We start from the raw sequence: 16,788 nt of genomic DNA on the forward strand, positions 1-16,788 counted from the left end.
ATCGATGGAAAACTGAGTTAAAAATAGGCAGCAATTCATTCAGAAAATTACTTTGGTCGTTACTTTCGCCTTTTTCCTGCACTGTGGATATTGCCAAAAGGGCTGTATAATGACCTGAACACTTCAGTGCTTCATTTGTTCCTACGAGTATGTGTTTTTGGAACACTCGCTGGACACATGTAGTTCGCTGCTTTGTAGAGTCGTCTCGTTGCTACTAGACCCTCATAGCATTTGCCTACATTTCTCTGATATGTTGGATGAATCGAAACTCATGTAGATTGTCGGTAAATATATTAGCGTACAACATTTAATTGCAACATGCTTGAACCGAGTTTTTACATCTTACTTTGCTACATTGCACTTCAGCTATGAAAGCCTGACTTTTTTTTTTTTTTTTTGAGTACGCCTACCCTATCGATGAGGTGTCTGTACTATTAATGAAAATATGAGGTGCCGATCTGAAGGCGGAATGAATTTGAAGATTGTGATACAGTATACAGTAAATACAATTGTACAATAAAACACATATAAACACACCCACATAAATAAAACTATCTTTTTATTGTCATTATTCTAGATGAAAACGACATTGGTGTGTTCTGAAGTTATATCTTGGCTTTCGTATACGAGTAATATTATCCAAGTCCTGTCGGCGAGATAAGAAGGTACGCCATTTGTCAACTGTCGTTTTATCAGTTTTTCACGTTCTTCAGCTGTTTAATTTGTCTAATATGTTTTCACTTAATATGGTCACAAGGAACTATTGATCTGATGCGTTTTCCTTTATTCATACTGCTCCTATGTTTCAAAAGTGATCCTTGTAAGACTAAGCATCACAATGACATCATTAAATGTATTGTTATACTTTAGAAATCTTCTGTGACGTTAAAACGAGAGCAACAAATGCGAATGTAGGAATGGTTCTGCTATTAGTGTGTGGGACCTTCCCGGGTAAGGTTAAATGTAACAAAAGTTTATGATCGTTCTCAATATTAATATACTATTTTGATGATTGAGGACTGCTATATAAGTGAATGAAGTTTGATTTATATTAGTCAATATGTTAAAACCTCATCTGATGAATTTCACACAAAGAATAATTGTAGGTATTGCGATTTATATCTCTTGTTGTAATGTTACCAGATTCACAGTACGAATTATATTGTACATGTTTTCTAAGGGCGTGGTTAGATAATACGTCATGATGAATCTCATGTCGATTACAAAATTCATTAAATTTGTAGCCATTTGTAGTGTCTAGAAGCAGGACTTTGAGAGTACATTCACCTGCATTTGTCCGTATTATTTTCCTTCACTGTCCTTCGATTTGTGATACTTGTCAACCTATGGTTTACTAGCTCTTTAATATGCATTACTCTTTGCGTCTGATGAGAACATTCACTGTATGAAAGCTTTCACGACCGGATGACATATTTTCTGGTAAACCATCCGGGATGTAAGGTCGTGGCCCATGAAACTCTTCAGCTCCTAACGTTTCGCCCAGAGCTGCGCTGGACATCTTCAGAGGGGTGTTTCTCCTCCGGTGAGTCTTGTCGGCAAGACTCACCGGAGGAGAAACACCTCTCTGAAGATGTCCAGCGCAGCTCTGGGCGAAACGTTAGGAGCTGAAGAGTTTCATGAACCACGACCTTACATCCCGGAAGGTCTACCAGAAGATAGAACATTCACTGTTTATAAGTATACCACTTAGAGTGAAGTCCATTTTACATCACCAACTCGATTTTCGTTAGAGTGACAGACCGTTGGTCCAGCTTCCAAAAATTTTATTTTCCGGTTTCAACTTCGATAATATCCGTTATTAGCGGAGCAGCTATATTTATTAGGTCTGGGGTCTAAAAACGCTGCCAGTAACGTTGTACTGTGTGATTCTGTACGTACTGTCAATCTGTAGGCACAACAGTGGCTTCTGCAGGCAAGCTGGAAGTCATTTTGTGTGGAAAAATAATTTCCATCCAACCTGTTCAAGAACAAAAACAGTGTATCTAGCCCTGTCACTATATCTGGTTTTGAATCCTTCTGTATGAGTCTCGAAAGAATCTAAGACGAAGTTTTTCCCTAATTTCTGTGAATATATTTTAATCTTTTTCCAGGAATACAGAACTCGACGTCTGGTGCGGTTTTTTCGCAATGTTGGTAATCCGAATTACTTTTAGAACTTTGTAATGCGGGCAGTCACAGCCGTTAAACTTAATAATGTAATAATGAATGGAAGTAAAATGATCCGCAAGACACCTGTAATTGATGATTTCTTGTCACAACCGGTTTCGCTGTATTGAAGCATCCCTATGTGAAAACACTGTCACATTAGCGTACCAAGACACCCCCAGCTCTCAAAACTAGAGGCGTTTTGATGCGCTAATGTGACACTGTTTTCAACTGGAGATGCTGTTTTAAAGCAGTGAAACCGTTTTTGACAATAATTACCGCTATCTTGAGGTTCATTTTACTTCCATTAATTATGAATTACGTGTGTTTGCATTTTTCGGGACGTTCATATGACCTCTTTTGGGAATATACGAGGGTAATCAGGAAGCTTCATAACTGTCACAGGGAGAAAATAAAGTTACTCTATCAGTTTTACGTTTCTTTGGTGGGAGACAGAATTTGTTTGCACACCTGGCACACAATGGAATCTTCGCTACACGGTTGCGCAGCATGCCAATGAAGGCATCAGTGCAAAATGACATAGTTCATTTATAATGCGATGTATCGTACAGTAATTCGATTTATGAATTTCAAAGGGAAGAACACCACCACATGAGAGTGTGTTTATTAGGTGCAGACGGTTTCTGTGTGAACAAACATGTGTGAGTGAGTGTGATCGAAATGATAGAGCATCTCTTTTTTTGGGGGTACAAACCGTCACGCTAGCCGAGTGCCGAAATCTCCTGACGGGCTTACGGAACGCAAAAAAGATAAAGCGTAGCAGGTGTGTTTTTGCACGGGACACAGGCCCACATTCTGTTTCTTTGGGCCATTAGATTTTGCCTCACCTCACTCCCATATTGGCCTCACATGGCTCCCAGTGATTTCTTCCTCTTTGCTCGGACGAACAGCAGAACTGCTGACTTGAACAACCAAAGTTTTCAACCAACTGATATTAGTCTTGACGACCGTATTATTAATTTCATTCTGCCCTACGCTTTTCGGCTTTCAACCCTTCTGAAAGGCTCTAAAAGGGAAATATATGAAAAGGTATCAGCGAAGACACTGACAGAATCAAATAAAACGAAAGAAGCAAAGACACAGTTGAAAACATAAAGTTACATAAAATGCACACCCTAAGAAAACGAAGGAAGCGAAAACTCAGCAAAATATATGTAATACATTCTTAGGTAAAACCTGAACTGGATTTGTCAAAAATGGATTCAGAGTATCTGGTCTACCTTACGTGATGACATTTGAGTACAAACTGACTGACTGTGTATGTCAAAGCATTAGATACAGAAGGCCGCTAGATGGCATTGTGTGTGGAATGTCACTGAACTTTGATCCTATTCTCGTGGCACTAATAAAGAGGACTTCATCATTAATAAAATAATAAATAATTATTGTCAACGATGTAATTTAATATTTTGTAAAAAAATGTATTTCAGCCAATAACCATGTAAAAAGATAATGAAAATATTAATCTTTTGCTATCTATGATTTTGTAGAAAAATCCTGTTTCTTCTTGTTCAAACTATTGCACTCATAGGACATGATTGATGTCTCGTAACAAGGAGGTCTGTAACAAATTGCACTAAAATATTGTTATGCTGCTAACCGATATTTGAAAATAGATTATATGTGTTATTGAAATGAATCTTCTTTGTTTGGAGTTTTATTTCATTGTAATTCTCGTCCTATATAAATGTTAAATTTTCTGCTCAGATACCAAAGAGCGCAGTCGTTAGTGCCATTGATCTACAGCACAGTTTATTGGTAAATGGTGAATATTAATGTGTCTTGTAACATTGAGAAGTACTTTCAAATGTTAATGCATTAGTGTGGTGAGAAGAGATTTAATATGTATTATTTATTACGAGTAAAATAAGTGATTGTCTTATTTTAGCCGCCATCTTAATGAAATATTGCAACGGCGGTTTTAAATTGATTTTCTATACAGAATTAAATGTTGTTGGTAACATTTGCAATAATAATTGTGTACTAGTGGCCGAGAACCCACTTTGAGGTAATAAATTCCAGTTAGACTGAGAATACATCTTACGTGATATAAATGTTTATCTGCTGATGTATGAAGCCTGGTAATTTCGTAACAACTTTTATGAAATTTTTGATAGGAAAATACATTAGTGTTGTGTACGAGTGGTACTGTGCGACAAAACTGTTCATTTTGCCGAAAGAAAAGTATTGCCACCTCGAGATAACAGTAGTATTAATTTTAATAAACGATCTGCAACTAGCAAAGAGTCTTTTAAAAAACAGGACTGAAATTACTAAAAATCATTAATCTTGTTTAGTTCACATTACTTATCATACATTTAGCTTGTTTGTTGATTATAAATGTTAACTTTTGTGAATTAACTTAGTGACACACTGCTTGACGGATAACGTTCATTAGCCGGGAAAAGCAGTGATTACAGAAAACCTCATGTTAAATTAATAATAAGTAAATAATTTATTGTAATCTTGCTGAATTTGGGCAACACAACATATGCAGTATTACACCACACGCCACAATATTTATTAATTTCATTCTGTCCTACGCGTTTCGGCTTTCAACCATTCTCAAAGGCTCTACAAGGGAAATATACATCAGCGAAGACATTGCCTCAATCAAATAAAATGTACATCACAAAACGAAAGCAGCAAACACACAGCTGAAAACATAAAGTTACATAAAATGCAGATCCTAAGAAAACGAAGGAAGCGAAAACACAGTAAAATATATGTCATTGGATTTGTCAAACGTGGATACAGAGTATCTAGTCTACCTTACGAGATGACATCTGAGTGCAAACTGACTGATTATACACCCCAAAGCATTAGATACAGAAGGCGGCCAGATAGCAGCACTATATGGTTGTTATGAGAGTCGTCTCTAGCTATACAGAGTGTCTCAAAACTACACCGACAAACTTCGGATGGATATATAACTTGTCTTGAGGAGTAAAAAGGAAGATAGAAACTAATGTCCGGAAAATTCATCCATCGACGCTACATCCACACGATGCTTGTCGGAGTATTTTTAAAACATCCTGTATAAATTCAAGTAGCCTGCTCGCGTCCGTATGCTTTGCGCAGGCTAATCTCTCGACTGCTCTGTGGAGTTTGATTCAGCTTTCAGTAATACATTCTCTGATTCACTAGGAAAGTTTTTATGTATAATATATAAATATTTCGTACAGATTATTTGAATTATGATGAATTAAGTTTAAGCTGTGAAATCAATGCCACCGCCACAAAGGGAACAACCGCCCTAATTCAAAGGCACCAGATTCTATCTCAGAGTTGCACTTGCAACCTCCGTCCTCAATTATTTGATGGATCTATTCCAATCTCTGACACTACAGTTGTTATCCCCTACAGATCCCCCTAATACCATGGGAGTCATTCCCTGATGTCCTAACACATGTCCTATCGTTCTGTCCCTGCTTATTGTGTTTCCCATACATTCCTTTCCTCGCCAATTCTGTGGATAACCTCCTTATTCCTTGTCAGTTCACCTAATTTTCAACATTCTTCTGCCGCATCTCATCTCAAACGCTTCGATTCTATTTTGTTCCGCTTTTCCCATAGTCCCACACCAAACAATGCTGTGTTCCAAACGTTCATTTATAGAAATTTCTTTCTCAAATTAAGGCCTGTGTTGGATACTAGTAGACTTCTCTTGACCAGGAATGCCATTTTTGTCAGTGCTAGTCTGCTTTTTATGCCCTCCTTGCTCCTTCGTCAAGGGTTATTTCGCTGCCTACGAAGAAGAATTCCTTAACTTCGTCGCCTTCATGATTTTCAATCCTGATGTTACGTTTCTCGTTGTTCTCATTTCCACTACTTCTAATTATTTTCGTCTTTCTTCGATTTTCGTGTAGTCTATATTCTGTTGTAATTAGATTGTTCATTTCATTAAAAAGATGGTGCAATTCTTCTTCTCTTACACCGAGGATAGCAATGTCATCAGCGAATCTTATAGTTGATGTCCTTTCACCTTGAATTTAATTACACTTTTGAACCTTTCTTTTATTTCCATCATTGCTTCTTCGATGTATAGACTGAACAATAGGGGCGAAAGAGTACATCATTGTCTTATATCCTGTTCAAGCCAAGCATCTTTTTCTTGGTCTTCTAGTCTTATTTTTCCTTCTTGGTTCTTGTAAATACTCTATATTACCCGTCTTTTCTTATAGCTTAGCCCTATTTTCTCGTAATTTCTAAGATCTTGCACCATTTTACATTGTCGAAGGCATAAACTTGTCTTGATTTTCATCATCCTTGCTCCATCATCGACTGCGAAGACAGAACTGCATGTCTGGTGCCTTTGCCTTTTCTAAAGCCAAACTGATTATCATTAAACATATCCACAATTTTATTTTACATTCTTCTGTGTATTATTCCTGTCAGCAACGTGGACGCGTGAGCTCTTAAGCTGATTATGCGATAATTCTCGCACTTGCGACCCTCGCTATTTTGTAAATTATGTGGATGGTGATTTTCCGAAAATCTGATGGTATATCGACAGTCTCATAGTCTATTACACCAACGTGAATAGTCGTTTTCTTGCCACTTCCCCAATGATTTTAGTAATTCCGACGGAATATTATCTATTCCATCTGATTTATTTCATTTTTTTCCCAAAGCTCTGTTTTCCAAAGATCTGTTCCTAATACTGGATCCGCTATCGGTTCCCTCTCGACTCTTGTTTCTTCTTCTGTTACATCATGAGACATGTTTTAACCTTCTTTCTGCTTATCCGCTCTCTCCTCTGCATTTAACAGTGTAATTAACATTTCACTCTTAGTGATACCCACTTGCATTTAATTTCAACTAATGTTATTTTGACTTTTCTATATGCTGAATTAGTCCTCCCAACAATCATTTCATTTGCGATTTTTTAACATTTTTTGTCCAGCTGTTTGGCATTAGCTGAACTGTACTTCCTATTTATTTTATTCCTAAGTGTCTTGCATTATTTCTGTATTCTTGAATGTCCCTGCACGTTTTAGTACTTCCTCTTCAAGTGAAGTGCCTACTTAACTATATATTATCGCAGTATCTATAGCCTCTGAGAACATCGAGCTTACCTCTTCATTCCTTAGTACTTCTGTATAACACTTCTTTGCAGATTGATTCTTCCCGACCGGTCTCTTAGATCTCTACTCTTGACCATTACTAAATTTTAATCTTAGTTTACATCTCGTCTTGGGTACGTCTTGCAGTCCAACATCTCTTTCCAAAATTTTTGCCTGACTATGATGTAATCTAACTCGAATCTTCACGTGTATTCTGGTCTTTTCGTAGTCTCTCTTCTCACCTTATTGTTCTTGAGCAAAGTATTTGCCATTACTATCTGATACTTATAGCAGAACTCAATTAGACTTCCTCTTCTCTCATTCCTACCACCAAGCTCATTTTCTTTGGTAACCCTTTCTCTGCTCTTTCCTCCACAACGTATTCCAGTTCCCCGTGACTATTAGACTTTCACCTCACTTCATGACCTGAACGACCCCTTCAGTGGTTCGCTGTCGATTCTTATGAGAACAACCCACCCACTGAACTGTTCACAGTTACTCACTCTCTGCCCTTCCAACTCATACCATTTCCTGCTGCTGTTGATATCACTCAACACTCATCTGATCAGAAAACCTTGTCTTTTCTCTATTTCACTTCACTGATCCCTACTACATCCAGATTGAGCCTTAGCATTTCTCTTTTCAAAGCCGGACGTTGTGGCCGAGCGGTTCTAGGAGATCCAGTCCGGAATCACACTGTTGCTACGGTCGCAGGTTCGAATCCTGCCTCTGGCATGGATCTATGTGATGTCCTTAAGTTAGTTAGGTTTATGTAGTTCTAAGTCTAGGGGACTGATGACCTCAGATGTTAAGTCCCATAGTGCTCAGAGCCATTTGAACCATTTGAACCTTTTCAAATCTTCTAGTTTCTCTACCACGTTCAAACATCTTAAATTTCACGTGGCGACGCATGAAACTATACCCTTTCGTTGTTTATTTAATCTTTTTTTCATGTTCACGTTTCCCTTGGCAGCCCCCTCCCAGAGTTCCGTAGGCAGCCCCCTCCCGGTTACAAGTCAGAGGTCCTGTGGATACACATTATATCTCTAACGCAGTGCTTTCCATTGCCTTCTGCATCCTCATTATGTTGCTCATTGCTGATTCTTCCGCATTTTAGGGGCAGTTTCCCGCCACAAGGTCAAGAGAGTACCCTGAAACTCTGTGATAGCGTGATCATATTCGTATCTGATGTGGCTGTCTAATGGAAGTTCCTCTTCGAGCACCGAGTGGGAAGTATCTTGTTTATTTCACTTGCGGCAGCGTCGCTTGTGTGTTTTCCTCGTTAGTGATGTTCTGTCTGCCGAGTGAATCGTAGCTCCTCCTCACCACCTCCCTGTCTGTTTGTGGTCGTCTGCTCGCAGTGGCGTCGGCCGCTCTAGTATGGCTACCATGGTTTTTACGCGTATTTCACGAAAAGGTACTGTGAGCTTTACTTTCCATAAAAGAACGCGAGACGTGTGAAACGCCCGCTAAACCCGCTGGGCATAACAGGTAATCAGGGTTGTGGAAAGGGCCAAATAAGGTTGGGGTCAGTTTCACCTTCTAATTGACATTTTTTGTAATTTAATAACACATATATAACCAAAGCGGCACATAGACGAACCTTTACCAAATGCATCTCTTTCACGGATGAAGGCCTCCAAACAAGAAATCTTAAAAATCAACAAGATAAAAATCTAATTAAAATAGCAAATAAAATAATTAAAAAAAACATGTGCCACAGCTAGGTGGAAAGGCTCAAGACAAAGTAGACAGAACATATGCAAGGAGCAATACAAATGGCTGAAGGCCACAATTAAGTTTCAAAATTTTAAAATATATTACCATAATCTTTTAAAGGCAGAAGGCCGCAATGTTTAAGCTTGAAAGATAATTTTAAGAATAAAGTTGCAAGGCTGAAAGCCCACAATTAATTTCGCAAAATTTAAAAAAAAGTAATTATAAGCCTTAAATTTTAAGTAGCTGAAAACAGACAATGAAACACTGGTGGGAAAGACAATAAAGACAACGGCACTCAGAAGCCTCCAGGCAGGCCGGTCTGCCCTCGTTCACTTAGGTGATACAGGTGGTGAGCCCAACTACACTTGATCCGTCGGAACCCAACCAGGGGACAGCCACGGACCGACCGACACAACAACTTGCTTCCCATCAATCAGTACATGAGAACTCAAACACAAAAGGCTACAAACGTGATAATCCACAATGAAGTAGGTATTAGCTGTCAAAATTACGCATCATGTTGGACAGCAACAACAGGTGAGGAAAGGACGCTGCCTGAAATTACGTTAGTTGCCAGGACAGATAACCGGAACACTAACGGCCACAAGGCAGAAAATTCCGCTGGTGCACTCAAATTATAGTCAACCCAAATAGTTAATTGTACCGCACGGAAGCTAAATTTCAGCAGTAGAAACACTCGATGTTGCTCACAGGAAAACCTCCCCAACAGCAAACCATCAAAACTAACCACCACGACATGAATGGACGTGGCTTGAATAGTTGAAACCACTACTCAACTTTTGACGTCCTGAGTCGGTGAACCACGAAGCTCGTAGCGATCGGACAGCTCCACACACTTTCCGACACTGCGCAGGGCCCGCCAGCGGACCCAGCCGAGTGCACCGTGCGGAGATAACTTCCCTGGTCCGCAGCAACCGACTGACCCCTCTGAGAATGCCGACAACATCTAAAATAGCCGTCAGTGGAAATAACACCAATAACACCAACCACACACGCAACCTGACAAAGACGTGCACAGAACGATACCCTACAGTCACTAAGCACGCACGAAGACAAATCGGGATTCGATGAACAGATACACAGCCGACTCATGAACGATCAGGGAGCCAAAATGCGTCGACCGACCGACGATCCACCAAGACCGTGGCCCGGCTCAAGTGATGTGTGGCGGCAATGGTCGGGTGAGCCATGTCGATGCAGACCTCACTGCTTCAACCTGACTGCACTAGTGCCGCATTGCAACTCCCCGACTGGAAGGTCCAAACTGCATTCCGGACGCGTTCCCACTGGCTGGCAGCCCGAACTCGCGGCCCGAATTCGCTATTTGAACACCCGACACGAACTGCCTACGACAGATAATGACCGGGAAATAATAGCAGTCGAGCAAAGATACTACGAGAGGGGATATATCGATATGCGCTGCTACCGCCAGTCACGGTCAGCCAAAGCAGAAACTCAGTACCAGTAGCAATTTAAATCAGCGCAGTGTGGTGGAAGTACGTTAAACACAGGGTGTAAAATACATGAAGGCGGGAACACGAGCCACGTACGGCTCAACGTGCAGCCCATATCTCTAGAAGCCCACGATTGGCTTGTCGATACAATTCATGTGAACTCTGATCAGGTCCACACCGCGTATTTTGATGCAGACGAGTGCGTGTTTTACGTCGAATTTATGGATCCCCTTCACGTTGAAAGGTTACTGTCACTAAATGGTTCTCAATTCCCGTTCAAGCATTGCGATAATTCCGTTAGTATCGTATTACTCGCAGATGCTCAAACCGAATATGCCAATGATCGAGTATTCAGCCTCCCGCCGGAAGTTGATGACAACAAGGCCGTATTGACTCCTTGTGGTAACGTGAAAAAAAGTCCGTCGTGAATGCTGGTCTGCTCAACATAGACTACAGTGTTATGGTGGAATTCGTTCCGTAGAAATGCATATCAAACGCAATATTCCATCACATTTACAATTGAGTGGTTATCGCATACGTGTCATGTATACTGGTCAAGAGGGAACCTGCTTCCTATGCAATGAAAGTGGACACGTTTGGTCTAATTGTCTGCGGAGCGTTTTTGTATTAAAGCCGTCATTAGTGTGGTGTCGCAAATTAACAGTTTCTGATCTTGTTCCTTCCACTCGCGCCGACAGACCTACTTCTGCTTCAGATTGCAATGAACAAACAGTCAGTTCGGATAAACGTGTCAATGAATTCCCGCCCTTACCTCCGCGACACGTTCAGAATCCTGTTGGCCCCTGGATAGAACGTGTAACAGCGACAAACAAGCGACGTCGCACTCAGGATGGTAATGGTGAGGATTTGGCTGTGCCTTCTGCGCCAACCTCTCCTCCACATCGATTGTGTCCCCTGCTCCTCTCGATGCTACGATGCCTCCCATCCGTGGTACGGTGAGCGGCGAAGAAGTTATCTCCAGCATCCCTCCTGCTCGCGAAGTGGCTCTCTTCTGAGCTGCCTGTGTGGGGAGAGGGAGTGGAGCCTCTCCATCCTCCTTCGTAATTGTGTCTTCCGTTACAGTATGAGACAATTCAATGTCCTCCTGCTCCTTCGTCTTTAGCCACCGACAGTTTCCTGCGTTTGGCGACTACAGCAACTCCGAGGAGAATAAAATTAGCGACCAAGTATCACTTGTGGCATTGGAAATTTCACAGAATTCTTCCGCCTTAGTGACTGGAACTGCATTAGATGAGCCTAGTTCTAAGGGGCAGGAAGCTGTGTCTATGACGCTTCCTACACCCCCACCTGCAGAGGCCGCCATCCCACGTAGCCGACAGAAACAGCGTATACGACCTGACTGTGCGGTGGCACGTAAGAAAAAAGGTTGCGATGACAGGGATTCTGGTCCCGCGACGTCTGAATCCTCTGTGGATTCCGCACTGGACCTTGACTCTCAGCTGTCTACCTAATTCTACTCGGACGTTGTAACCTCACCCTCACCTATCGACCTTAATGACAGTGAAAAATGAAACCGCGTGTACCTAATGGAAATTTGGGAAAAGCAATCGTCACCGAAGTTAATCTGTCGGTAAAGAGGGAGGAAAGGGTTACATCTAAATGAAAGGAAAAATGCAAATGAAATTGGTGGAAATTAATTTTGAGAAAAGGGTAAAATTAATGAAGGAAGTAAATGTGCGGCCGTTACGTTAACAATTAACTAGCGGTAATTAGATATTTGAGATTTGGGGGAAATTGCAGTCGCCAGTCCTATGGACAATTACTATAGTAACTGAAAAAGAAAGGTTATTACACATACAACTAGCACTAGAAGCGTGGCAACTGAAGGTTGACACGTGTAGTGTGAAAACTGAAAGTTTGTCAGAAGTAATAAATTTCGCTACTCTCTGACTTAATTTAGCAAAAGAATTAATAAAACCGGAAAATTGAAAGTTAATTTAGTGACTGAAATTAATAGTGAACTTTGTTTCTGAAGCACATCGAAATTCAGTAAAATACGGTTAGTCTTGGGCTACCTCAACAATCATTTCAAAAGCTACTTGAATCTACGCAATTTAGAAATAAGAGATTTAACTTTGAACTGGAATTAAATGATTCTGAACAATTAACAATAGTAAAATTTAGTACGTACCAAGCTGAGCTGCAGTCACAGGTAAGCTAAAATTTGCTAACAAAACTCGCACTCTTAATTTGTGCTTGTGTAATCTAAATATTGTGGCCAGCTATGAATACCTTAACTGAACTTTGAAATTAAAGCAGTGAAATGGAATGATATTACTTTAATGCTGGCGTCTGAATTTCAACGACACTCGGGTTCATTTCAGAAAAGGAAGGGACCCTGCTTGGTATTGCAATTGGGACAATGAGCAACAAAGGTTCATGCTAAGTTGCTGTAATTTTGTGATGCAACAATTTTAAAAGCTGAGGTCCGCCATACAGTTCTAAAACTTTACGTGCTTCCAGTCTTCCTTGTTGGTTGATTGAAGGTTTGAAGCTGTCGATCGAGGAGGTGGCGATAGTCGCTCATTGTCGGCCGTCGCTGTTGCAGAAGCTGGGTGTTGGCGCGCCTTCTTCTCGACACGGTCTCCAGCCGAAACGGGCTCTTGATGTGTGCCAGCTAACGCTTCCCGTCCGTGACACCAGGTCCGAAACTATCATAGCAAGTCGAGCGCAATTACATGCTGCCAAACCCCGAAAGCGCGGCAACTTGCGGGAGCGTCTCACAACACACCTGCTCCACTGCACTACCCCAGCCAGACTCCCCTCTGCCCGCTACAGAGTTAACGCTACCAAAGATCCTAAACACTTTGGTTCTCCACACGACCTATCGATGTATTCGTTCGATAGCATAGTTTTCCCTAGGCCAGACCCAGCGTAAACATTCATTTCAATTTAAAGGATATTTCCGATGCATTTCCTCCAAGAATATATATATATATATATATATATATATATACACGCCAGCATTGCACGAAGCTGTGTCGAAGAATGTATAATTAAGAGCAGATATGGATGCAGTTTTTATTGAGGTAAGAATTTTTGCTTTTTTATTCAGAATACAGGGCCGAAGGTCAGCGCTGCTGCCCTTATAAAATTTACCAGATATTATTATTTCTGTTGAGAGGTTACATTTGGTTCCTGTTTCATTATTTAATTAATATTATTGTGGGTTCATGGTCAATTTTCATTCATTAATTTTTGTGTGGGGAGTTTACGCTTGGCTCCATTCCCATTAATATTTAATATTTTTCTTGTTGGAAGGTTACAAACTGCCTGCGCGATTGCATTCTTAATGTTGAAGTCATCCCAGCTTCCTTTACGGATTACTGTGCTGTGACTATAACCCTCAATCTAGAACGGCCACCATCAAATTGTTTCGCACTCCGTGGATGTTAAACGTCGCTCACTTAGCTAACCCCTCCCTCTCTCGATGACGTGATGCGAGATGTATGGGAGCGTACTCTACGTCCACTGGGAAGTACTCTTTCACTCTTGACTGGTGGACACAGCTGGCAAAACCGAGGCTCAGGCAGACTCTGATATTTTTCAGTGCTGCCAAAGCGCGAGACTTTCCGAGAACTTACGAATATTACTATCTATCCTGCGTGAACTTTATGATGCTGAGGATCACGCCCATCTGCGAATAGCGGATGTTAGGCGTGTAGAGGCAAACTTGTTGACCTTTAAAAACTATAAATGGAAGGAATGTAAATGCGATCCAAGCCACGATCATTGGTGACGGAAGAGCTGATTTCCTTATATCATTTGCTTCGGCTTCAGACCCGTCACCGACGCGCTTGTGTTCATTCACTCATGGACGTATCGTATCGGAGCAAGCTGATATAGTGCGTGTCTTACACCAATATCATGTAGACATCTACGACATCGATGAGTCCAGCGCAACGCCTTACGACCCACTAATCAGTATCTTGGATACGACATTTATTCCTGAACATAATGAAACGCTCTTAGCTGCATTGCAGCCTCAGCAAGCTTACGAACTTTTTGTGCGATCGCCTTCTCAAAAATTTCCGGGTCTGGGTAGACTTCCTAAGGAATTTTACGTGCGCTTCTGGGCGCTGTTGGGTGCTTTCTTTACGTCTCTTTTGAATGAAGTATTACAGAGTAGAGTAGCGCCGACCTCGTTCAAAGTGGGAAATATTGTTTTAATCCCGAAACGCCCTGGACCGGCTTCCCCTCATAGCTTTCGCCCAGTTACTTTGTTAAACTTTGATTATAAGACTGTGGCGAGGGCAGTTAATAGTTTTACTGCTGACACACGGCGAGTGCTCTCAAATCTATTTACCAGAGATTATTGTTGCCAAACATCAAAGCTGCGTACCTGGTCATACCATTCTTACTCCTATAGTCGAGTGTCGTGACGTGGTTTCGGTTGCTGGTGTAGCGTCCGTCCCTTGTGCCCTTGCTTTCCTAGACTTTGATAAGGCACTTGATAGTGTTAATCACGACTTCTTGCTTATGGAGGCAGTTGGTTTTACTGCTGACACACGGCGAGTGCTCTCAAATCTATTTACGGGCAGCCGGCCAGTGTGGCCGAGGAGTTCTAGGCGCTTTAGTCTGGAACCGCGCGACCGCTACGGTCGCAAGTTAGAATCCTGCCTCGGGCATGGATGTATATGATGTCCTTAGGTTAGTTAGGTTTAAGTAGTTCTAAGTTCTAGGGGACATGATCTCAGATGTTAAGTCTCATAGTGCTCAGAGCCATTTGAACCATATTTACGGGCACTTCAGCTTCGGTGTTAGTTAATGGCCAACTGAAGCCGCCGATAAATATCCGTCGTGAAGTGTCTCAAGGAGGCCAACTGCCAATGACTTTGTTTGTGTTGTCTCTGGAGCCCCTTCTTCGGATGCTTGCATCCCAGCCGAAAGGTTCGACTCTTTCCGGAGGGACTATAGCTGTACGTGCATAAGCGGATAACGTGATGGTTCTACTCCGCAGTTCTGTGGAGATAATCGATGATTATTTTTGGAGTTCAGGTGCACTATTTAATGACGGTAAATGCAGGCTTCTTAATTTGCGAGGTTTTGATGACTCATTTGTTCCATGGGCTAGTGTGGTGGACCGGCATACGTCTCTCGGTATCATCATTGAACGTTGTCCACTAAAAATGGCGACGCTCAACTGGAAATCTGTTACTAAAAAAAATCAGGAACTAATACTAGAACATGAAAGGCGTTCTCTTACTCCGCTCCAGAAAGTCCGAATATGGTTCAAATGGCTCTGAGCACTATGGGACTCAACTGCTGAGGTCATTAGTCCCCTAGAACTTAGAACTAGTTAAACCTAACTAACCTAAGGACATCACAAACATCCATGCCCGAGGCAGGATTCGAACCTGCGACCGTAGCGGTCTTGCGGTTCCAGACTGCAGCGCCTTTAACCGCACGGCCACTTCGGCCGGCGAAGTCCAAATACTGGATACATATGTTTTATGGAAATCGTATTACGTGACCCAAGTTTATCCGCTTCTCTCGAGATGGCGAAGAAACTACAGCAACTGTCTGGTCGTTTCTTATGCAAAAGACATATCTTTCGCTTACGGCATGAGGTGGTTACAAAGCCTCGTTCCCTTGGGGGGATTGGGCCTTGCTGATATACGAAGGAAGACGCAGATGCTATATGTGCGACGTACTGTTTTGATGATAACTCAAGAAACTCACACATTCACATCTCATTTATTTGTCTGCATCCTTCCTGCTAGTCTTGAACCCCCTATTGATGTTGCTCATACAAATTATAAGTTAAAACATATTCGTGATTTCTATCTTGCGGTGAGCTATTTAGGGGCTGACATTTTATGGAGACCCGTCCTCACCATGAAATTCCTACAGAATCGTTTGATAGCAGTCCCCTGTCGAAACCTCGTTAAAAGAGGATCGCCGCAAACAAACTGGACGACATTTTGGTGCAATACCAGTCTTCCGATACTACCGATGCGCGTAGCGTCCTCTTCGTATGAGGTAGTAATTAACTTGATTCCAGCGAAGGAGCGACTTTTCCGTATTGGGCTTAGCGACACGGATTTATGTAGTCGTTGTACATATACAGATACGATACGATATCGCTTTACTTATGGAGGTCATATGGCAAATTGGCCTTGCATTGGGAAGCAATCGGCCTTCCTTACCCGATCTTCTGAGACTTCATACACTACGGACATAATATTGCGACCAGATTCTTCCTTATTTCCACGGTCGAAAACCCATACCATTATGTGCTTAATGGGACACTTAGTTCATTATGTTGCAGAAGGCGAGGGGGAAGATCACATGAACCTCAGGCAGTACATGATCACGGC

The sequence above is a fragment of the Schistocerca serialis genome, chromosome 6 (assembly GCF_023864345.2).
Source record: "Schistocerca serialis cubense isolate TAMUIC-IGC-003099 chromosome 6, iqSchSeri2.2, whole genome shotgun sequence".
In the NCBI taxonomy this organism is placed as follows: Eukaryota; Metazoa; Arthropoda; class Insecta; order Orthoptera; family Acrididae; genus Schistocerca; species Schistocerca serialis.